This window comes from Panthera tigris, chromosome B3, assembly GCF_018350195.1.
Source record: "Panthera tigris isolate Pti1 chromosome B3, P.tigris_Pti1_mat1.1, whole genome shotgun sequence".
In the NCBI taxonomy this organism is placed as follows: Eukaryota; Metazoa; Chordata; class Mammalia; order Carnivora; family Felidae; genus Panthera; species Panthera tigris.
Window position 1 is genome coordinate 84,762,932 of NC_056665.1, and position 15,683 is coordinate 84,778,614.

General features: G+C 36.5%; 1 protein-coding gene and 1 pseudogene across 8 annotated transcripts in view; both read right to left on the reverse strand.

The window, feature by feature from the left end:
* The window catches only part of RALGAPA1 (Ral GTPase activating protein catalytic subunit alpha 1), a 269,354-nt gene that overhangs the window by 244,978 nt on the left and 8,693 nt on the right, over positions 1 to 15,683 (reverse strand). The window lies entirely within an intron of this gene.
* LOC102960100 lies at positions 1,337 to 1,892 on the reverse strand (annotated as a pseudogene).

Genomic DNA, 15,683 nt, shown 5'->3' on the forward strand with positions numbered 1-15,683 from the left:
AAGGCCTGCCACATATAAGTGGTCAAAAATACGAGTTATCATTACCAATATGACAGCTGCTTCTATAAAAATGTTCACTCCTTAAAAAACTTCTCAAAGATAGTGAAGTGACAGAAACATATCTGAAATATACTTTGCGTTCATGTGAAAAAGTCAACTTATTTATTATTAGAATCCTAACGCTTCCTGAGACTCCTAACACTCAACTGTAGTATTATACCTAAAATCCAAAATTAATCTCCAAATAATGAAATTTTTCACTAAACACTGCAGTGGATCCTACACATGTAACCACTTCTTAGAATTCTAAGAAATGAAAATGCTGGCTTCAATGTACATGCATGTGTCATTCCATTTCCATTTCCCTCTTCTTTCCTTTCATTTCACGTAGGCTGTGCACCCAACATGGGGCTTAAACTCACAACCCCAAGATCAAGAGTTGCATGTTCTACTGGCTGAGCCAGCCAGGAGCCCCATATATGTACATTTTTAAAATTTTGATACTTTACAGTCAAAATGCCACCTAATTTACATTCCACCAGCAATATTATGAGGGTCTTTTTTTAAAAAAACAATTTTTTTAATGTTTATTTATTTTTAGAGAGTGCATGTGTAGCAGCAAGGTGGGGGCACAGAGATAGGGAGAGAGAGAATCCCAAGCAGGCTCTGCACTGTCAGCTCAGAGCCCAACTCAGGGCTCATCTCACCAACCATGAGATTTTGACCTGAGCCAAAATCAAGAGTCAGATGCTCAACCAACTGAGCCACCTACGTACCCCTTCTAAATAAACAGAAGTTTATTTAGAAAACAAAACTCAAGGTGCCTGGGTGGCTCAGTCGACTAAGTGTCTGACTTCAGCTCAGGTCATGATCATGGTTTGTGAATTCAAGCCCTGCATTGGGCTCTGTGCTGATGGCTCAGAGCCTGGAGCCTGCTTCAATTTTGTCTCCCTCTCTCTCTGCTCCTCCTCACACTTTGCTTCTCTCTTTCTCTCAAAAATGAACACAAGAAAGAAAGAAAGAAAGAAAGAAAGAAAGAAAGAAAGAAAGAAAGAAAGAAAGAAAGAAAGAAAGAAAGAAAAGCTTGACTTGAAGGGAAAACTATCTAGGATTCATTTCATTTAGAGTAATTTATCCCTATGTAAAGACAGATTGCCCTATATGTAACAGCTTCATATAGTTATAAAAGAAAAACATGAGAATTCGCCATTCGAATAAAGTATGCAAGGATTTTTATGCTGTTCTTTTTTTATTAAACATTGAGAGAAAAATAACTTACTGGAATATAAAGATAAGAGCTGAATGAACATACCACTAATGGAGAAAGGGGGTATTTTCACAGAACCAGCATTTTTCCCCATCCCATCTTCATTTGATGTCAATCAAAACATACCATTGGCCATTTAATTTAAAAAATACAATATACTCATGCACATACACATACAAAATGAAAGAACAGAGAAAACTATACTGTGGTAGTCAGGATGTGGTAGAACCAAATTGCGGTTTCCTGAGAATGTCGTGGTCTGGAGGAACAGAGTTCTGGAGTAAGGTAGCCAGTTCTCTTTTTAGTAGATGCCTGCTGTCTGCTGCTGGAACACATCAATTGTACCTTCATCCTCCATTTCCAACTGTGCAGGCTTGTCTGGTTCATTGACTGGCTGCCCATCAAATCAGAATCTAATCTGCCTTACTGACAAACCCTGCCATTCACAATAGGCTTTCATTAGTTTACTAAGTGGTTTATGTCTCTTAATCTTAAACTGCCTCATAGAACCATCCTGTCCTGTCACCTTCAAATTAATATGATAGTTGTCCTCAGTCTTTACTCCTTCCTTGGGCTTTTCATCAGCCACAGTAAACACCAGAGTCTCCTTCGCTGCTGCTTCACAAGAGAGACACCTGGTACCTCAGGGAACCAGCACACAAGCATCACCAGGAGAGCAGCAGAAGGAGGAGGCAGGAGTGGAGGAGGGAGCAGGCACGCCAAGAAGGTCTGTTTGTAACATATCTCGATAACACACATCACAATCTTTTCCAAATTTCATAAACATTTTACAGTCCATAAGAAGGTCTGTTTGTAACATATCTCGATAACACACATCACAATCTTTTCCAAATTTCATAAACATTTTACAGTCCATAAATTAAGAAATTAGCTCTCTTAAACATGCTGCAAGTATTTTCATAGTTTGGTGTTTATCTTTTAACTCTGTTAATGAAAGGTTTTACTGTTAGAAATACAAAATGTTATAAACAGGTAAATTTATTAATCATTTCTGTGACAATTTTTAATTCTGGTGTAAGTTTTGAAAGTGGACTTTCCTATCCCAATATAAAATAGGTTTCCTTACTACTTTCCATTTTATGAAGAATTCCAACTATTTTTAATTAATTCTGTTATAAAGTAGTGATCTACTTATCACTTTTTATGCAGATGAGCATTCTTTCTTCTTGATCTTTATCTAAACCACCATTTAATGAAGTGGTCACATGAGATCCTTCTGTAACAGAAGTCCTCCTTTTAAAATTTAACCTCTTTTTTTAATGTAACTGTTCTTAATTATAAAAAAGATGTGCAAGTCTTTATAAAGAGGCTAAATAAATGGAGTCTCCTTGTAATAGGAAGAATTGATACCCTACCAATGTTAACCTCTTCTAAATTAAACCTACAGATTCAAGTCCATACAATAAAAAAAAGTCCTACCAAACATTATTTAGGGATTTAACAAACTGATTCCCAAATTCATAAGGAAGAGCAAAAGGTCAAGACACTAAGAAATCTGTATTCGTCTCCTATGGCTGCGATGACGGATTAGGGCCACAAACTTGATGTTCTGCGTTACATTCACTCATCTTCTCTCTGGTATCTACAGATCAGTGTATTCTATTAAATGTGGGTGGTTATTGTTGGGCTATCAGAAGTTTTCTAAAAATTAGATGTTATATAAGAGTCATGAAGATTTCTTTCAATAATGAGGGAAGATTATCTGGTAACTTCTGCCATAATGCCATAAACATTTTTCAGTTAAAGTGCTGTTTTTGTTTTTATTTTTTACATTATACAGACTTTAGGTTCTGAACCAATTTCTCTGCACAGGTACTAAAGACAACCCAAGGTCTTTTTTCTTTCTTTCTTTTTTTGCAGGTTGTCATTTGTGTGTGTGTGTGTGTTTTAATTTACTTATTTAAAATCAAGTTAGTTAGCATACAGTGTAATATTGTCTTCAGGAGTAGAATCCAGTGATTCATCACTTACAAATAACACCCAGTGCTCATCCCAACAAGTGCCTTCCTCAATGCCCCATTTAGCCCATCCCCCTTCTCCTTCCCCTCCAGCAACCCTGAGTTTGTTCTCTGTGTTTAAGAGTCTCTTATGGTTTGCTTACCTTTTTTTCTGCCTGCTTTTTCCTTCCCTTCTATGTTCATCTGTCTTGCTTCTTAAATTCCACATGAGTGAAATCATATATTTGCCTTTCCCTGACATTTCACTTAGCAGAATACATTCTACTTCCACCTACCTTGTTGCAAATGGCAAGATTTCATTCTTTTTGATCACCAAGTAGTACTCCTTTGTATATATATGTATATAAACATATATACAACATCTTTATCCATTCATCAGTCAATGGACATTCTGGCTCTTTCCACAATTTGGCTATTGTTGACAATGCTGCTATAAACATAGGGGTGCATGTGCCCCTTCAAATCATCATTTTTGTGTCCTTCAGATAAATACCTAGTAGGACAATTGCTGGGTCATAGGGTAGCTGTTTTTAATTTTTTGAGGAACTTCCATACTGTTCTCCAGAGTAGCTGCCACCAGTTTGCATTCCCACCAATATGTGCAAAAAGGTTCCCCTTTCTCCACACCCTCACCAACATCTGTTGTTTCCTGAGTTGTTAATTTTAGCCATTCTGTCAGGTGTGAGGTAGTATCTCATTGTGGTTTTGATTTGTATTTCTATGATGATCTGATGAGCATCTTTTCATGTGTCTGTTAGCCACCTGGATGTCTTCTTTGGAAAAGTGTCTGTTCACATCTCCTGCCCATTTATTCACTGGATTGTTTGTTTTTTGGGTATTGAATTTGGTACATTCTTCTTAGATTTTGGATACTAACCTTTTATCTGATATGTTATTTGCAAATAGCTTCTCCAATTCAGTCAGTTGCCTTTTAGTTTTATGGATTGTTTCCTTTTAGTTTTATGGATTGTTTCCTTGGCTATACAGAAGCTTCGTATCTTGATGAAGTCCCAACAGCTCATTTTCGTTTTTATTTCCCTTGCCTCTGGATACACGTCTAGTAAGAAGTTGCCGCAGCTGTGGTCAAAGAGGTTATTGCCTGTTTTTTCCTCTAGTATTTTGATGGTTTCCTGTCTTACATTTAGGTCTTTCATCCATTTGAATTCTGTGTATGGTGTAAAAAAGTGGTCCAGGTTCATTCTTCTGCATGTCACTGTCCAGCACCATTTCGTGAAGGGACTGTCTTTTTTCCATGGATACTCATTCCTACTTTGTTGAAGATCAGTTAGCCATACATAGGTGGGTCCATTTCTGGGTTCTCTATTCTGTTCCATTGATCTGTCTGTTTTTGTGCCAGTACCATAAACTGTCTTGATGATTACAGCCTTGTAATACAGGTTGAAGTCTGGAATTGTGATGCCTCCAGCTTCGGTTTGTTTTTTGTTTTTTTTTCAACATTACTTTGGCTATTCGAGGTCTTTTCTGGTTCCAACAAATTTTAGGATTATTTGTTCTAGTTCTTGAAGAATGCTAGTGTATTTTGATAGGGATTGCATTGAATGTGTAGATTGCTTTGGGTAGTATAGACATTTTTTTTAATGTTTATTTTTGAGAGAGAGAGCATGAACAAGGGAGGGGCAGAGAGAGAGGGAGACAAAGAATCTGAAGCAGGCTCCAGGCTCTGAGCTGTCAGCACAAAGCCCAACATGGGGCTCGAACCCACGAACCACGAGATCATGACCCAACCCGAAATCAGACACTTAACCAACGGAGCCATCCAGGCACCATGGGTAGTATAGACATTTTAACAATATCTGTTCTTCCAATCCATGAGCATGGAACATTTTTACATTTCTTTGTGCCTTCTTCAATTTCTTTCATAAGCTTTCTATAATTTTCAGCTTACAGATCTTTTACCTCTTTGGTTAGTTTTATGCCTAGGTATCTTATGGTGTTTGGTGCAAATGTAAGTGGGATCGATTCCTTGATTTCCCTTCTGCTTCATTATTGGTGTATAGAAATGCAACCAATTTATGAATGTTGATTTTACATCCTGAGACTTTCTTGAATTCACATATCAGTTCTAGCAGTTTTTAGGTGGAGTCTTTCAGGTTTTCCATGTAGAGTATCATGTCATCTGCGAAGAGTGAAAGTTTGACTTCTCCCTTGCCAATTTGTATGTCTTTTATTTCTCTTTGACGTCTGATTGCTGAGGCTAGGACTTCCAGTACTATGTTGAACAGCGGTAAGAGTGAACATCTCTTTCATGTTCCCGACCTTAGGGGGAAAGCTCTCAATTTTTCCCCATCAATGGGGAAAAACCAAAGTCTCTTTCTAATCAGGACATTGACTTAAAATGTTTTTTTTACCACCATCAATTGAAAGAAAATTGTTCACAAAAAAGCAACTTTGTTCTCATACCTAACATATTCATTCTTGAACTACATAATGTTTACTGAGCACCTGTTATATGCCAGACATTATACTATATCCAGAGACATGAAGATGAAAAGACATACCTCTGCCCTCAGGAAGGTTAAGAGATAGTCATACAAATGAATACACTGTAATAAAATAACCAAATTACTAGAAGTAAATAGCACAGTGTAGGAAAAGTTCCTATGCCCATCTGATGGGGACGTCTTCACCAAAGCTATGAGCCTTAAAGGAAAAGCAGAAGCCTTCAGGTGTTAAGAGTGATTGGTGGGAAGATATAATACAACAAATATCATTAACAAAGGTACAGGTATCACAGAAAGCGATTTCTCATTCAATATTGCTGAAATGTAAAGTAACAGAGAGGGATAACAAGAATTAAAGAAGACACTGTGGTAGACAAAGATACATATATGTAGGTAGGGACACTTAAGACTTTGAGGTGTCTGTGGGCTACCCTTACATCCATTTATTTTTCTACCACATTGTCAAAAATCAATTTCATGTTTTAGTAACTTGAAGAATGATGTCATTTACAGAAATACATTAAAAACTCATTCAGATTATATAGACATGTGAAATTAGAAAGAATAGATCTAACAAACATACTTATGCCTATTTCCTATTTTCTCCAAGATCTATTTCTATCACAGGATCCTTCTAGAGGAAAAGACGTTAGATAATATATGAACACACATACATATACACATAAGCTGTGACTGAATTTAGATGCAAGAAAAAAAAATTTTTTTTTTAAAAAGTACGTTTTCTTTTTTAAGACACTGAAAACTTAACCCAACATGTTTCTCTTTTCACTTTAGCCACCAGGAAACCTAAGAACCAAATTCAATGCCTGAGATCTTTAATCACCTCATTTCTAGAATCTGATAATGTTTCCTTTCTTTAAGTAGTGGCTATTTAGTTATCTTTTTTATCACTGAGCATTCTATTCCACGTTTTATGAAGGCCTATAAGCCATGTAAAATTACTTAGATGCAATAAAAATTTTAATAAAAAGTAAATGTTAATGCAGAGGCAGTTCACAGTATTTGAAACAGTTTATTTTAGTAAGCAAATTAATCAGTAACATTTATGTAAATAATCTGCTCAGTAAATCACTTCTTCCTAAATACACAAAGATAAAGTATTTCAATTAGGTCAAATTAATTTTTCAAATCAGTAAGACTCAAAGAATATAAACTAAAGACTACATACAAATTAAAGAATAAAAAAGAGTCTAATGTCATATATATAGAATTACTAACTTTGCATATCGAACCCTTAAAAATATATTCAATTATCAATTTATTCTTATAAGCAGTTTACAATTCACAAGGACTCCTACAATGACACATTTTCACTCATATCAGTTCAAAGTTCATCTGTACCATTTTTAACTTATTTAATTAATGAACATATGGTACTTGTTTCTGTCCTTATACATTACCATTTATGCCTACTGAATATTCTTTACGTTTCTGATTTAGAATATTTTAATCTAATTTTCCTTGGGAAAACATTAATATATCCAGACTGGAGAAAGACAAGTGTTTTTCAGTCATCAACTGATAGTAAATTTCTTCTCTAAATGCAAAAAAGTAAAAAATGGGGAGCAAGTTGCTTTGTATAAAGCCAATTTTCAGTCTCATTCATTTCAGAGAACCTCTTATTATCAACATCTGATGTATAATGCCTTATAAACTTATGTTAGGGTTTTTTGTGGGGTTGTTTGTTTTTTTCAAGGAAGTAAGGACATCAGGTAAAGAAAGTCATTCCTGACAGATGGCACACCAACAGGTATGTTGGGACTGCTCCAGCTTACTGACTTAAGAGTTTCAAGGCCACGGTAATGAAGAAAGGGAATTAGGCAGAGCCAGTGGAATCCATAAATTGAGATTATCAGCTGACAGTCTAGGGAAACGAAGATAATTAGAATTCACAGGCAAAGCACCAAAGAAGAAAGAGACACACACAGTGAGAACTCAGTATACTGGGTAAAGTCCCCTTCCTTATGATCATTAAGGAAACTTCCTAAGAGAAAGAACTATGTGAAAGAATTTGAGAGAACAGTAACAGATGCTCCCATAAGACTGAGAATAGCACCTGTTTCCAAGAGCTGAACTAAAAAAAAAAAAAAAACAACAACAAAAAAAAAAACAAACAAACAAAAAAAACACCTCACTATTTGCAGGGCATTCATTGAGCAGAATACTTGGAAAAATGTTGCCTCATAAAAGTAATAATTAGTCCCAGATAGATCCATCAAGAAATCATAAAAACAAGACTTGAAATGCTCAAACTGTTTTCAAGTAATTTAATTGCATCCCAGAATAGAGCTTAAGAATTTATAGGAATATAAAAATACCCAAAAGCTAAGAAGGCCAAATTCACAATATCACCTATCCCAAGATTGGTAGCAGAGAAAGAAGCAGGAAAAAAACCCCAGGATAAGGAAAATAATCAATTGATTAAAACTGACCCAGAAGTGACAGAGGTTAGAATGAGCACAGAAGTATGTCAAGTTACTTTAATTGTATTCCATGTGTTCAAGAAGTTAAAAAAAGACATGCAAATGATATACTTCTATACCCAAAATGAACTAAATAAAAACTACATCTGAGATGAAAATTAAATAAGATTAATGGCAGACTGCATAAAGCTGAATACTAGTGAACTTGAAGACAACAATAGGAAGTATCCAAGATAAAAAACAGAGAAAAAAGAATCCCCCCAACATGAAAAGAATGTCCGTTCTTTTCAAGCCAAGAGACCTTCTAATATACTACTAATACTTTCCCAATATACTAATCTAATATTAATACTCTCTCATATACTAATAAATGAAATTCCAAAAAAGGAGGGGAAGAAGAAGTAGGAAAACATGATCAAAATTACTGAAAACGTAAACTCAAGCAAGCTAAGAAGCTCAATGAACCCCAAAAGCCAAGAAATACTAAGAAAACTACACCACAGTACAACTGCTCAAAAACAGAGGAAGATCTTAAAAACAGCTAGGAAAAAAAATGATGTTACTTGCAGAGTAAGGATGATAGCAGACTTATCAAAAGTAATGCAAGCAAGGGGCACCTGGCTGGCTCAGTCAATGAAGCATGTGATTCTTGATCTCGGGGTTGTGGGTTTGAGCCCCATGTAGGGTGTAGAGATTACTTAAAAAATAAAACCTTAAAAAAAAAAAAAGCAAGCAAAAAGATGGGGCGGGGGGAGGGCTGGGAGCCGCATAGGTGGCTCAGTCCGTTGCGCATCCGACTTTAATTCAGGTCATGATCTCACGGTTCATTGAGTTCCATGCTGACAGCTCAGAGCCTGGAGCCTGCTTTGGATTCTGTGTCTCCCTCTCTCTCTGCCCCTCCTCCACTCATGCTCTGTCTCTCTCTCAAAAATAAATAAACAAACAAACAAACAAAAGACGGGGGAATAAAATGTTTACAAGACAAAGGGAAAAAAGCCATCAACATAGAATTCTAAACAAAGCCAAGTATCTTTCCAAAAAGAGGCAAAATAAAGACTTTTCACACAAACAAAAGCATAAAGAATTCATCACCTACACACCCTCATCATCACAAATAAACATTAAAGAAGTCCTTCAGGCAGAAATGAAATGATACTGGAAGGAGGGAAATAACTATCTCTGCAAAGAAATGAGGAGCAATGGGCAATGATTCTTTAAGTAATAATAATTAAAAATCCTTAAAAAATAACTGCATAGGGGCTCCTGGACAGCTGAATCAGTTAAGCGCCGACTTCAGCTCAGGTCATTATCTCATAGTTCACAGGTTCAAGCCCCGCATCAGGCTCTGAGCTGTCAGCACAGCACAGAGCCTGGAGCTAGCTTCTGACTCTGCATCTCCGTCTCCATCTGCCCCTCCCACACTTGTGCTCTGTCTCTGTCTCTCTCTCAAAAATAAATTAAAAAAAAAAAAACCCGCTTAAACAAAATAATATATTACAGTACATTATAAATTTAAAAATTTTGCTTAAGCAAAGCAACATGTATAAGCAACAGTATAACCAGAAAAGTATAAAGACTGAGGGGAGAAATGAAAGTACACTCTTACAGAGTTGTCATACCAAAGAGAAGTGGTATAAGTGGTATATCACCTAACAGTAGCTCTGATAAGATAGAGATGTTTATTATAAATCAAAAAGCAATCACTAAAATTATAAAGTAGGAGATTATGACTAAAAAATCAACGAGGGAGATTTTTAAAAGAATCATAAATTTATTCAAATAATAGAAAGAAAGAAAAAAGAGAACTAACAACAGGCCAAATAGAAAACAAATAGCAAGACAGGCTCAAAGTTAGCCAAATCAATAATGACATTAAATGTACATCATCTATATCTAAATGAGTACTTATTGGTCTGAATCTGGACAGAACAATTCCAAGTAAGGAGATGGAATCAGTATTCAAACACCTCTCCAGGAGAAAAGTCCAGGACCAGATGGTCTCACTGGTGAATTCTACTAAACATTTTTTTTTTTTTAATGTTTATTTATTTTTGAGAAAGAGAGCACAAGGGGGAGAGAGGCAGAGAGACAGGGAGACACACAATCCAAAACAGGCTCCAGGCTCCCAGCTGTCAGCACAGAGCCCAATGCGGGGCTTGAACTCACAAGCCATGAGATCATAACCTGAGCCAAACTTGGACGCTCAACCAACTGGGCCACCCAGGCACCCCCTCTACCAAACATTTAAAGGATAATTACCAACTTTTCTCAGAGAGAAGAGGGAATACTTCCGAACTCATTTTACAAGGCCAGTGTTACTGTGACATTAAAAAAAAAAAAAAAAAAAAAAAAAGACAAGGACACTGCAAGGGAAGAAAATTATAGGACAATATCCCTAAATAACATAGATGCAAAAATCCTCAACAAAATAAGAATACACCAAACTCAACAATACACTAAAAGGATCATAGCCATGATTAAGTAGAATTTATTTCAAACTTGCAAAGATAGTCCACCATCCACAAATCAATGTGATTCACCACATTAACAAAATGAAGGATAAAAATCAACATGATCATCTATTGAGATGCATTTGACAAAACTCAACATCCACGCATAATAAAAACTCCCGACCAACTGGGTATAAAAGAAATGTACCTGCACATAATAAAGGCCGTATATGACACGTCCACAGTTGACATCATACTCAATGATGAAGAGTTGAAAGATTTTCCTCTAAGATCAGAAAGAAGACAAGATGCCCACTCTTGTCACTTTTATACGACATAGTATTGAAAGTCTTAGCCAGAGCAATTAGGTAAAAAGAATAAGAGACATCTAAATCTGAAACAAAAACATAAAACTGTTTCTATTTACAGATAACATAAGAAACCTTAATGACTCTACCAAAAAACCGTTAAAACTAATAAATTCAGCAACGTTGCAGGATACAAAATCAATATACAAAATCCAGTTGCATTTCTATATACTAACAATGAACCATGAGAAAGAGAAATTTAGAAAATAGGGGCGCCTGGGTGGCTCAGTCGGTTAAGCGGCCGACTTCGGCTCAGGTCATGATCTCGCGGTCCGTGAGTTCGAGCCCCGCATCAGGCTCTGTGCTGACAGCTCAGAGCCTGGAGCCTATTTCAGATTCTGTGCCTCCCTCTCTCTGTGACCCTCCCCCGTTCATGCTCTGTCTCTCCCTGTCTCAAAAATAAATAAAAAAATGTTAAAAAAAAAAAAAAAAAAAAGAAAGAAAATAAACCCAGGGGTGCCTAGCTGGCTCAATCAGTAGAGCATGTGACTTGATCTTGGGGTTGTGAATTCAAACCCCACATTGGATGTAGAGCTTACTTGAAAAACAAACAAAAACCAAAAAACCACTTACAACTCCATTAAAAAGAAAATTACCTAGGAATAAAATTAACCAAGGAGATGAAAGATCTGTACACTAAAAAGTACAGGACACTGATGAAAGAAATAAAAGAAAACACAAATAAACAGAAAGATTCCAGACTCATGGATTAGAAGAATAGTTAAAATGTCCACAGTACCCAAAGCTATCTAAAATTCAATGGAATCCCTATCAAAATTCCAATGGCATTTTTTACAAAAATACAAAAAACAATCCTGAAATTTGTATGGAACCACAAAGGACCTCAAACAGCCAAAGCAATCAGGAGAAACAAAAACAAACCTGGAGACATCAACACTCCTTGATTTCAAATTCTAATACAAAACTAGAATAATCAAAATGGTAAATATTTGCATAAAAACAGACACCTAGACCAATGGAACAAAATTGAGAGCCCAGAAATAAACCACCGCATAAATGGTCAATTAATTTACAACGAAGGAGCCAAGAATGTACAATACAAAAAAGATAATCTCTTCAATAAATGGTATTGGGGAAACTGGACAGCCACATGCAAAAGAATGAAACTAGACCCCTATGTTATAAAATATGCAAAAATTAACAGTAAATTGAAGACGTGAACTAAGATCTGAAACCACAAAACTTCTAGAAAAGCATATAAGTGGTAAGCTTCTTGAGGTTGGTCTTTTTAAATTTTTTAATGTTTATTTATTTTAAGAAAGAGAGAGACAGGGGCGCCTGGGTGGCGCAGTCGGTTAAGCGTCCGACTTCAGCCAGGTCACGATCTTGCGGTCCGTGAGTTCGAGCCCCACGTCAGGCTCTGGGCTGATGGCTCGGAGCCTGGAGCTTGTTTCTGATTCTGTGTCTCCCTCTCTCTCTGCCCCTCCCCCGTTCATGCTCTGTCTCTCTCTGTCCCAAAAATAAATAAAAAACGTTGAAAAAAAATTTTTTTTAAAAAAAAAGAAAGAGAGAGACAGAGTACAAGCGGGGGATGGGCTGAGAGAGGGAAGGAGACACAGAATCTGAAGCAGGGTCCAGGCTCTGAGCTGTCAGCCCAGAGCCTGATGCAGGGCTCAAACTCATGAACCACAAGATCATGACCTGAGCCTAAGTCAGACAGCTGACTGAGCCACCCAGGAGCCTCTCCTTGACATTGGTCTTGATGACTGGATTTGACAACAAAAGTAAAGGCAATAAAAGCAAAAATAACCAAATTACATCAAACTAAAAGGCTTCTGCATAACAGGGGAAAGCAACAACAAAATGAAAAAGCACCCCTCAGAATTTGGAGCAAAGATCTGCAAATCATGTAACTGATAAGAGGTTAATATACAAAATATATAAAGAACTCATACAACTCAATAGCACAACAATAAACAATCCAATTAAAAAATGGACAGAATATCTGAATAGACATTTTCCCAAAGACATACAGAGGGCCAACAGGTAAATGAAAAGGTACGCAACATCACTAATCATCAGAGAAATCCAAATGAAAAACAATGAGATATCACCTCACACATGTTAGAATGTCTATTATCAAAAAGAAACAGATATTGGCAAGGACGTGGAAAAAAGGGAACCCTTGTATGCTGTTGGTGGGAATGTAAATTGGTATAGCCACTGTGGAAAACAGTTGGGTGGTTCTTCAAAAAATTAAAAATAGGGGCGGCTGGGTGGCTCAGTCAGTTAAGCGTATGACTTCAGCTCAGGTCATGATCTTGTGGTTCATGAGCTCAAGCCCTGCATGGAGCTCTGTGCTGACAGCTCAGAGCCTAGAGCCTGCTTCGGATTCTGTGTCTCCCTCTCTCTCTGTCCCTCCCCTGCTCACATTCTCTTTCAAAAACAAATAAACATTAAAAATTTGTTTTAATTAAAAACAGAACTACCATATGATCTAGCAATTCCACTTCTAGGTATATATCTGAAGGAAATGAAACCAATATCTCAAAGAGATATCTGCACCCCTTGTTCATTACAGCATTTATAATAGCTAAGACATGGAAATGACTTAAGTTGTTCCAAAGGACGAATGGATAAAGAAAATGTAATGTTTGCGCATGTATACACGTAGGTATACACGCTATACACGCTATACATATGTACACAATGGAATATTATTCAGACACGGAAAAAGAAAATCTTGCCTTTTGCTACAACACAGAAAGACCTTGAAGGCATTAAGAGAAATAAGTCAGGGAAAGACAGATACTATATGTTTTCAGTTATATGTGAAAACTAAAAACAAAAAAAGTCACAAAAACAGAAAAGAATGGGGGTCTCCAGAGGCACGAGGTGGGGAAAATGGGTGAAAGTGGTCAAAAGGTATAAATTTCCAGTTGTAAGATAAGTAAGTTCTGGGGATATAATAAACAGCATAGTGACAAAGAAAAAAAATGTACATCTTCCAAACATTTTCATTATGAGACCAATCTCCAAAGCAAAGAGTATTACCAGACATAAAATGATCATTTCATGGGGTGCCTAAGTGGCCTAGTCAGTTAAGCATCTGACTCTTGATTTCAGCTCAGGTCATGATCTCATGGTTTGTGAGTTCAAGTATTGTGTGGGGCTTTGCACTGACAGTACGGAGCCTGCTTGGGATTCTCTCTCTCCTTCTCTCTCTGCCCCTCCCATGCACACACACACTCTCTCTCTCAAAAATAAATAAACTTAAAAAAAAATCATTTCATAATGGTGAAAATCAATTTATCAAGAGGAAAGAATAATCCTAAGTGCTTGGTAACTAATAACAGAACTTCAAAATACATGACACAAAATCTGATAGAAGTACATAAAGAAATAGACAAACCCACAATTACAATCAGAAACTTCAGTCTCAATATTGATAAAAACAAGCAGACAGCAATTCAGCAAGGATATAGAAGTCTTTAACAACACTACCAAGCAACTTGTCCTAATTGACATTTTTAGAACAACAATTTTAGAACAATTTTAGAACATTCAATCCAACAGAATACATATTGTTTTCATGTGCAAATGGAACATGTATCAAGTTAAAACATATTTGGGACTATCAAGTCAATTTTAAAGAAATCAAGTCCTAAAACACATTGCCTGACTATAATGGAATTAAAGTAGAATTCAACAACAGAACACTATCTGAGTAATCCACAAATATTTGAAGCTAAAGAACACAATTGTAAATGACCAATGGATCAAAGAAGAAATCAAGAGGGAAGGTAGAATGTATTTTGGACCTAAATGAAAATGTAAATACAAAATGCCATAATTTGTGAGATGTTACTTAGGAAAAATTTGTATCATAAAATGCCTACAGTGGAAAAAAAGGGTCTCAAATCAGTAATCTCAATTTACATTTTAAGGAACTAGAATAAGAGCAAATGAAACTAAAATTAAGCCAAAAAAAAAAAAAGAAAAAAAAAGAAAAAAAAGAAAGAAAGAATCAAAATCAAAGCAGAGATCAATGAAATAAAAATAGAAAAACAGAAAATCAGTAAAGGACACAAGCTGGTTCTTTTAGATTTATAAAAGTGAGAAGCCTCTAGTCAAACTGATAAGAAAAAGAGAAATTATCAATATCAAGATTAAGAGAGGTGAAATTAGGGGCGCCTGGGTGGCTCAGTCTGTTGGGCATCCAACTTCAGCTCAGGTCATGATCTAGCAGTTCACGAGTTAGAGCCCCACATCAGGCTCTGTGCCGACAGCTCACAGCCTGGAGCCTGCTTCGGATTCTGTGTCTCCCTCTCTTTCTGCCCCTCCCCTGTTCGTGCAATGTCTGTCTGTCTGTCTCTCTCTCTCTCAGAAATAAACATTAAAAATTTTTTTAGGGGCGCCTGGGTGGCTCAGTCAGTTAAGCATCCGACTTCAACTCAGGTCACGATCTCGCGGTCCGTGAGTTCGAGCCCCGCGTCGGGCTCTGGGCTGATGGCTCGGAGCCTGGAGCCTGCTTCAGATTCTGTGTCTCCCTCTCTCTCTGCCCCTCCCCTGTTCATGCTCTGTCTCTCTCTGTCTCAAAAATAAATAAACGTTAAAAAAAAAAATTTAAAAATTTTTTTAAAAAAAGAGAAGTGACATCACCACAGATTCTACAGATATCAAAAGAATTATAAAGGAGTATTATGAACCACTTTATGCCTATAAATTTGACAACTCAGATGAAATGAAATT